The sequence below is a fragment of the Zingiber officinale genome, chromosome 6B (genome assembly GCF_018446385.1).
Source record: "Zingiber officinale cultivar Zhangliang chromosome 6B, Zo_v1.1, whole genome shotgun sequence".
NCBI classification, from domain to species: Eukaryota; Viridiplantae; Streptophyta; class Magnoliopsida; order Zingiberales; family Zingiberaceae; genus Zingiber; species Zingiber officinale.
In genome coordinates, this window is record NC_055996.1 from 36,979,813 (window position 1) to 36,989,683 (window position 9,871).

The following is a 9,871-nucleotide window of genomic DNA, read 5'->3' on the forward strand; positions in this document are numbered from 1 at the left end:
TACATCCAGAAATCTACACTCAACCATATTAGTGTCACAGAATTTGCCAAAGTCTTCGTCTTCATTAACCCTCACTAGCCTTTGTGGAAAAGGAACCTTTAGTGAAGGTCTTGGGAAAGGTACTTTCTTTTTCCCATGTTCCCTTTGAGCTTGCGAAGGAGGTCCAACTTTCTTATTTAGTGTAGGTATGATCGATTGTTGAGGGAAAAGTACTTGTGGCCTTTGGGAACTTCCTGGAGTAATGAAACTGAGTTCTTGAGGTCTTCTATTGTTCTTCTCCTCAATTCTAAACAAATCCTTCTTTAGTAGTTCTTCATGATTCATGTCACTTCTCAACTTAAAATTATTACACTGTTCACTAGACACTGTCTGTGTAGGAGGAGGATCTTATTTGAACCATTTTGAAATAATACTATCAATCTTCACCCCCAAATGTTTGAACTCCTCATTCTGTGACTTGTGGATTTCAAAACTCTTGGATGGTTGAATTGTATTTTATTTGACATGCTCCCTTGTATATATGGCTTGTACTTCTTGAATTTCTGAGGGAGATTCCATCCAACTTTTGTTCGACCATTCATGGAGGTTCAATGCCACTTGATCAATTAACAATGCTTCATCTACACTCTTGTCCATAAAAGAACCTCCAGCTAATGAATCTAACAAACACTTATCTGAGAAAGAAATTCCCCCATAGAATATGTGCAGGATCAGCCATTTTTCCAAACCATGATGAGGGCACTGTTTTTGTAGACTCTTGAATCTATTCCATGCTTCAGATAATGATTCTCCATATGTCTGAGCAAAATTTGTGATGCAATTCCTCATATAAATCATTCTGAGGAAAAAATGATTTAGAGATTGCTTCTCCAATTGTTCCCAACTTGTGATGCTTTGAGGACGAAAAGAATATAACCAAGTCCTTTCTTTATCCTTGATGCTAAAAGGAAATGCCATCAATCGAACTGCGTCTGTTGACACTCCTTCACAATTCACCATATCGCAAAGTTCTAGAAATGTCTCAAGATGTAGATAACGACATTCTGATACTTCTCCTCCAAATTTGTGACCTTGTATCATGAAAATTAATTTTTTTGAGTAAAAACAAAAATGAAGAATTAAAAATAAGAAATAAAATGCTATATGAAAAAAACTAGAAACAAAATGTAGAATTTAAATTGATAAAAAAAATAAATGTAGAATTTAAAGACAAGAAAGAAAATCCATATTTTTTTTGAATTATGAAAATGGAAAAACAAAAATTATTCACAAGTCTAGATACACTAAATTGCTAATCTACTAATGTTAATGCGAATAGTCCCCAGCAACGATGCCAAAAACTTGTTATGATTCCGTAAGTGCACGGATTCGTCGTCAGTAATATATAAGATTATCGAACCTCAGAGACTTTGATTAAGCACTAGAGATGTCGCAAAGTAAGTTATCTAGACGGTCGAAAGTTGGCTTTGGCGCTTGCAAACTAACGAGAGTGATTGAAGAGAGAAAGAGAAGGTTGAGAAGAAGAGAGAGGAGAGAGAGAATTGATCGTGGAGGGAATGAGCTTTGGGAGATGGATTATAGGATTTTGGTTTCATTATAATACTAGGAGATATTACATAGATTGCTTAGTTTCTACCCTCCACGCCCATGCTATTGTAGGAAGTTAAATTGGTCAATATCCTTAAATATCGAATAGAGACGATTCCTATGAAATCCTGTAATGGCTAACCCCTGTCACGAGGGCGCCTCGGTAGATCACTGGAATACATGTCTAGTAAATAACAATAAGGATAAGGGTAGAGATTTGGTATGATTTCCTACTTTCTTATGGAGGAATTGCCTCTCCTTTCAAGAGAATGTCCTAGACATCCGTGAACGAGTTACCTTTGTCACTAGGGCCCCTCGGGTATACGATCTAGAGTACTCTTTCTACGAGAGCAGCAATTCTTAAGGGATTGTTTCTCCTTTTAAGGGAACGTTCTAGACGCCCGGAAAGGGTTACCCCTGTCACTAGGGCACCTTGGTCAATACGCTCTAGGACATCCCCTTTGCATGATTAACAATCTTCCACATCAATCAACAAAACATGCGAAGAAATATAAATATGTCACACACACAATTCATTATGAACAATGCATTAATAAGTCATTAAATAGAAACATGGCGAATCTATATAGTTATACATCTCCATCATATTACAAATACTTCCTAATCCTAGAAGAGGGTATCTACTCCATTGTCAGGGAAGAACAACCCCAAAACATAAAGTAAAGTATACTTACAACCCTTGATGTGGGAAGAAGGGGAAGAAGAGATGCTTGTCGAGGTTTCCGATGTCTCCAATATTAATCAAGGGGCCCATAAATTATTTTAAAAACTTTAAAAACTTTTTTAAAAATTTATTTAAAAAAATCTTTTAAAAACTTTAAAAGCCTTTTTAAAAATTATTTTAAAAACACTTTTAAAAACTTTAAAAACCTTTTTAAAAAATTATTTTAAAAAGAATCTTTTAAAAACTTTAAAAACATTTTTAAAAAATTATTATAAAAAAATCTTTTAAATTTTAAAAACATTTTAAAAACTCTTTTAAATACTTTAAAAACCTTTTTAAAAAATTATTTAAAAATAAATCTTTTAAACTTTAAACACTTTTTTAAAAATTATTTTAAAAAGTCTTTAAAAAACTTTTAAAAACTTTTTAAAAAATTATTTTTTTAAAAAAAAATCTTTTAAAAACATTAAAAACCTTTTTAAAAATTTATTTAAAAAAATCTTTTCAACTTTAGAAACCTTTTTAAAAACTTTAAAACTTTTTTAAAAAATTATTTTAAAAAAAATCTTTTAAACTTTAAAAATCATTTTATAAATTATTTTAAAAACTCTTTTAAAAACTTAAAAAACTTTTTTCAAAAATTATTTTTTTTAAAAAAATCTTTTAAACTTTAAAAATCCTTTTATAAATTATTTAAAAACTCTTTTAAAAACTTTAAAAACCTTTTTAAAAAAGTTATTTTAAAAACTCTTTTAAACTTTAAAGACCTTTTAAAAATTCTTTTAAAAACTTTAAAAATATTTTTAAAAATTATTTTAATAACTTTAAAAAATGCTTTTAAAAATTATTTTAAAAACTCTTTTAAAAACTTTAAAAATCTTTTTAAAAACTTTAAATTTTTTTAAAAACTCTTTTAAAAACTTTAAAAACCTTTTTAAAAATTATTTTAAAAATTATTTTAAAAACTTTAAAAAATACTTTTATAAATTATTTTAAAATTTCTTTTAAAAACTTTAAAAATCCTTTTAAAAACTTAAAAAAACCTTTTTAAATGTTTTTTTTAAAAAACTCTTTTAATGACTTTAAAAATCTTTAAAACAAAAAAAAATGTTTAAAATTAACTTAAAATTAATTTTAAAACTAACTTAAAAATGTATTAAATTCATTTTAAAATTAACTTAAAATCTTTAATTAACTTAAGGGTTATGCTAAAACTAACCTTAAAATTTTATCAGCTTAAACTTAGACTAACTCTAGTTCCTACCTATTGTAGGAAACCAAGTGGATTTTGGATAGTGGTTGCTGCAAACATATGACTGGAGATCACACCAAATTCACCCAACTATTCATTATTAATCATTCAAAGGATAACTATGACTTTTAATTCCTTTGATTATAATTCTTCCATGAGATTTCTCTACATATGGCGAACATATCAAAAAAGTTCATCTACACAGATGCTTGGGTGCTTCTAAAGAAAAGGAAACCACATAAGGAAAAGCAAGTAAGTATGAACTTTCGTTAACATCTTATAAACAGTAAATAGGATACATCAGTTGTGAAATTATGATAAAATGCAAGTACAAAATGTTATGTCTACTCAAATTCTTTGAAAAGGTCTTATGGAAGTTCTTGGTTGAGTCTTCGATGATCTATGAATAAGGAAGGAGGAACTTTAGATAGACAACCCCCTTCTTTTAGTTGTTGGATTACTCTATCAACTAAGTGAGTGAGGGTTCCTACAATCCGTCTAGCATATTCCGCACCAAAGGCAGGAGAACTTAAATAGGCTTTGCGCTTGCTTTGCCAGCGCCCTTCCTCGCCTGCTTTGTATACTTGAAATTCATACTGTAGGCTATCTCTCACCCTTTGTAGGCTAGCTTTCTCTTCTTTAGCATCCTCTAATTACTTTAGGAGCTAGTTTATCTGTAAATCTTGAGCTCGCAACTTTTCCTATTGTTGGAATAGGGCAAAATCTTTAGAAGTCAGCTCTAGGGAAAACTTAGAAGATCCTAAACCATATAATTGTTGTAACTAGTTCAACAGATTGCTCTTGTGAGCAACATCTGAGAGGGCTTTATCTTTTAAATCCCTTTCAATGCTATGTGTGGAATTAAGCCCCTATAGATGTAATTCCAAGTTCCTTTTTTCCTCCTCCTTAGATTGTAGCATCTGGTGGGTGTCTTGCAAAGTCTTTTTAAAGTTAGCAGTAAACTCAGCTTGTGACTTCACCTTATCCCGTAATTAAAGGAGTTTATTGTTGGGGAGGTTGGAGGTGGCTTATTATTCTTCTACCTTGTTCTTTAAGATTTGATTAGTCCTTTCCAGATCCACAACAATCTTGCCCAAATTTAAACTCGAAGCATATAGATGGAGGAAATGATAGTAAGATTACATTTAGAAAATACAAAACAAGGAAGTTAGATTCAAAAAATTTACCACAATGGCTTGACGATTGTGGTTGTCGGCACACTCAATGTTGGTGCTTCTCCTCAGAAGTGCCTGAGACTGCAACCAAGACTCAGCTAATGCCCCTTTAGTTGTAACAATCCATACGGGGCAGAGGTGGGAGTTTGACCAAGTAGAGATGGTAAACTATGTAGGTGCAGCGGAGGCCGGCAAGAGGGGAGTGAATTGCTTCTGAAAAAAATTAAAACGATACCCTCCTCGGATCTTTCAACTCAAAAATAAAGCAACTATAATAAAATTAAGAGCAGAAATAAAAGGAGACAGAAATTTAACCTGGTTACAACCAAGAGGGTTGTTAATCCAAGTCAGTAAGAAAGGCGCAGTAGAAGATCTCCTTTGCTGAAGGTGGAGAAGCCTTTTACACACTTAAAACGCTAACTAGTTGCTAGGAAAGACTACAAAATTGATTGCTTGAGTTGTTGTTTATTTCCTAGCTCCAGGGGCCTTTATATAGCTCCTGGAAAGTCTATCCCGAGGGTCCAAGGTGCCGCCAACGAGAGAGGGGATAAAACTTTATCCAAACAGCTAAACGTTCACTTCTGCCGGGTCCGAGTCGCCTCCAACAGGCATTGAAGGCGCCTCCAAGCCTAATGGAGGTGCCTCCAAGCCTGATGGAGGCGCCTCCAAGCTGGCAGGCACCTTTTTCCACCTTGCTTGCTTCTTTATTTTGCATTCCGAAGTTCCGTTCTTTTGGGTGATTCCGGCCAACCGAAATAGGGCTCACCCGAACCCAACTTCTCCTCGAGTAGGCTTCCATCCGGCTTCTCGTCCCTCGAACACCGTGCACGTTCTTCTCATCCACCAGAGTACTCTTCCGCAGCTCTCTCGTCCTTCGGACGCAGCGAGCCCATCGGCTCCCTTCCCGTGCCGTCCTTCTCGCTAGCTGCGTCTTCTGCTCGACTTCCTGCGCTCCTAAGCTCCTGCACACTCATACTCAGGGATCAAACAAAGCAGGACCTAACCAACTTGGTTGACCACATCAAAACACCTACGGGGACCAACAATCTCCCCCTTTTTGATGCGCATCAACCCAAGTTTAAATTAGGGTTAAAATAGATAGAAAAGTAATTTTAAAAGAAAATTACTAAACTAACATATTAAGCATCAGTTTGCAATAAATCAAATTGCAACTACTAAAGTAAGAGTTAACCAGAAAAAATATTTTTAATTTTTTAAAAAAATCTCTCCCCCTAAACATGTACTTCTCTAAACTTGTACCTTTCTCTCCCCCTTTAATCACAGCAAAAATGGGGTAACAGAAAAAAAATTTTAGCAAAGAAAATTTTTAAGTTAGAAAATTTTCTAATTTAAGATGAAAAGTGTCTAAGTAAAAATTTCTAAGTAAAATGAAATTTTTGGGAAAAAAATTCTAAGTAAAATTTCTAAGTGACAAAAAATAATTCTAAGTAAAACTTTCAAGAGACATTTTTCTAGATAATTAAAAAAATGAAAAAAAATTGAATTTCTAAGGAAATGTTTAAAAACTTTTTCAAAGCATTATTTAATTCTAATTTTAATGCTTTTATCAGAAAATTAATTAAACATTTTTATTTCGAAATTAGAAAATCAAAATTTGAAAATTCAAATAGATAACTTAAAAAACTATGCATGTTCATCTAAAACCAATTTTAGAAGATTTAATAATTTAAATTGGTACTTTAAATATCACCTGGGACAAATTAGGAACAATTCAAGAAAATATGTCCCTAAAAATTTTTTAGTTAATACAGTAGGTTGGAACCTATATTGGGTTCCGAAATCATGCTTAAACTAAATTTTAAAAATTAAAATTAGCGCTTTAAGTGAGAAAATTAAACAAAGAATTTCTTTATTAGGCTTTGTCAAGGAAGTGGTTGTTGCTCCAATAACCAAGAAGGCCTAGTGCCTCGCCACGATCTGGAAACGAAAATATAGAAATAAATGTTTAATTAACTTACTAATGAAGCATTAATACAAGAATTAATTAGTGCTTTAAAAAAAAAGGTTATTCAAAACATTTTATTTCAAATTAGAAATTTACTTACTTAGAAATTTTGTTGCCTAAGTCATTTAAAAAAAATGAGCTAAGAATTTCTCAAAAATTTAAGTTAGGATTTTTTTTTTAATTTCAAAAAAAAATTTACTTAGAGTTTTTTTTTGTACTTATAAAAAAAAATTCTCAAAAATCATTTCTCCTAAAAGTTAAAAACTTTTTTCTGAAACTAGAAATCTCAGCTTAAATTACATAGAAAAATTTTCTAAATTTCTTAAAAACTTAAAAAAAATTTTTAAATATTTTTTTCTAAGTCTTTAACCTTTAGATTATTTTTCTTGGAGCCCCATTTTTTTTGTGATAAATGGGGGAGATGGGAAAGTGTAAGTCTAGGGGGAGGTAGATAGATTTTTTTTGTCTATCTTTTTGCACTTAAATTGCAAATTAAGTTAATTTACTTAATTTTTTTTTAATGTCTATTTTAACCCTAGCTTAACTTGGGTTGATCACACCAAAAAGGGAGAGATTGTTGGAACCCCAAGGTTGTTTTGGTGTGATCAACAAGTTAAGTTAGGTCATGTTTATTTCTAACCTTGTGTCTAAGTGTGCAGGAGCTTAGGAACACAGGTAGTCGAGCGGAAGACGCAGCTAGTGTGAAGGACGGCAATCTGAGGGACGAGGTGCTGCGGAAGAGTACACTGGCGGACGAGAAGGAAGCGTGCGGTGGTTCCGAGGGACGAAAGCTGGAGCGGAAAATTGCTCGGGGAGCAAGAGACGCAGCTAGCGAGAAGGACAACACGCGGTGCGTCCGAGGGACAAAGACTGCGGATGAGTACGTCGGCGGACGAGAAGGAAACACGCGGCGACACCGAGGGACTAGAAGCCGGAGGGAAGCCGCTCGACAAGACCGGAAGTTGGGTTCGGGTGAGCCCTATTCCGGATGGCAGAGATCACCCAAACGAGCGGAACCGGAGTTGAAGACCCGGACCGAGGCGAAAGAAGTCAACCGGAGTTGACTTAGGGTCCGAGGCGCTCGGAACTATCCGGGCTCCCGGACCAGCCCAGGGCGCCCGGAGCAATCCGGGGCGCTCTGACCAGCCCGGGGCCCCCGGAACCCTTCCGGGTGCCAGGAACTTGAATTTTGACCAGAACGCGTCTAATGCGTTCTAAACGTTTGGGGATAAAGTTTTATCCACCCAGAGCGCCCAGAACCCCTTCTAGGCGCCCCGACCAAGGCTATAAATATAGCCTTGATCCAGAAGCTTTAAATCATCACAAGCATTTCATTTCCAAACACTTGTAAGCTTTAGTTGTAGTGAAGCTTCTATTTCTGTGCTTCAACTTTGTAAGAGGCTTCTCCACCTAAAGGAGATTGATAGTGCGGTTCACCCTTTCCTTGGATTAACAACCACATCGGTTGTAACCAAGTAAACAATTGTGCCTCTTTCTTTTCTGCTTTTCATTTACTGCTTTACTTTATTTATACAAGTGTTAGTTTGAAAAGTTGGGAAGGGTCTTTGTTTATTTTTGCAGGGCTATTCAACCCCCCCCTTCTAGCCGGCCGCAACGATCCTACAGGTTGATCACATCAAAACACCTACGGGGACCAACAAACTATGGCCTTGTTGAAATAAAATAGAAGGACAAGGAGAACCTGTAAATGGGGAAGAAGAGGAAGGAGGATGTTCAGAGGCTGGTGAAGAAGGGTTAGGAGAAGGGAGGCTAGCTAATGGAGGATCCTGCTCAATGGGTGCTGTAGCAGATCTAGAAGTAAATGATCTCTTGCAAGGAGTTCTCTTGGCACGAGGCCTAGTGGAAGGAGAAGGTAGAGCCGGAAGAAGGGGCAATGTAGCCTTAGGAGCAATAGGAGCTTCCTCTGATAAAGAAATAACTAGGGAAATAACAGGAGAGGCAGGAATAAGGAGTCCTGGTTTCATCATAAGTAATGCTAAATTATAACGACCATGTGTAGGGGGAGAAAGTTCTTTACCTTTAGAATGGAAGATTTTAGCAGGAACAATGGGAACTTGCTCAAACTAAGCTACAGTATGTGAGAGGGGACAAGGAGCTAAGGTGTAGGTTTCTTGCGTTTCGCCATAAAAGGACCCTCTGACTCTGAGGAGTGGGAGGATTCCTAAGGTTGTTCAGAGGGAGATAGTAGACCAAGAGAAGAAGGGGGAGGATGATCCCTCACCCAGTCTAGTTAAAGCAGCCCTCATCAAGTGAGCATTCTTGTACATGAGGGTAGGAAGAATAGCATCAACTAGAGAGAAAAGAAAAATTTACATTAGAAACAACACAAAAATGGCTCAAGACATCAGTAATAAGAATAATCTTACCAAAGGAAACATCTAAGGTTGTGTCTGCTGTGCTAAGACCAAAAGCAAATAGTAAGCCTTCAGCGATTAGGGTAGGTAAATTAAACTTTGCGCCCTTTAGTTTCCCCAGTGAAGAATAGAGAGCAGGGTCTTCCATAACATTGACCAATGTAGGAATAGGGGAAGCTCTCGACACCAAGTTGTGGGGTATGTGATGTGAGCCAAGAAGAGGCATTGAAGGGAATTGGGGGACCCATGATGAGGTCCAAGACTAAGAGAATGAAGCAAGCTTTGGAAGGCTTAATAATGGGGCTCAAGGAAAAGGAGGATCAATACACAATGGAGGCAACAACTAAATGGATCACATTCCTTCAAATTGAAAGTGAAATTAGACCAACATGAGGATCATTTTCGTATGCATTTTTGGGGTTTTTTTTTCTAAAGTGACTTTTGATGTCCCTTGTGGGGTTTTAATGCATTTTTTAGAGTTCCTAAGCTAGTATAATAAATACCATGCATGCATGCATGGTTGCATTAAGCTAATATTAGGGATTAGTGGTTGCATTAGTGGATAATAAATACCATGCATGCAAGCATGATATTTATTGCATAATTAGTGCATAGTGGATCTTAAGGGATGTTAAATAAGAGAACTCTTGTGTGAAAAATCAAGTAAGTTTGAATGAAAATTTTAGTTTCTCTTTGGTGAGAGCTTCCTTCTAGTTCTTAGGCAAAGAACTAATTCTGATCTTATCAAGGCAACTTGTGGCGATCAAACCCCATGACTTATCACTCACCTTCTCATCTTGCTTGAGTGTGGCGTCAATACCCTTCCCCAAG

The 9,871-nt window shown here is 35.4% G+C and overlaps 1 non-coding gene across 1 annotated transcript; it reads left to right on the forward strand.

Moving 5' to 3' along the window:
• Positions 1 to 724: 724 nt before the first annotated feature.
• Positions 725 to 830, forward strand: LOC121993310. Its single transcript, XR_006115172.1, has one exon. It is a non-coding gene; the product is annotated as a small nucleolar RNA R71 (small nucleolar RNA).
• The last annotated feature ends 9,041 nt before the right edge of the window (positions 831 to 9,871 follow it).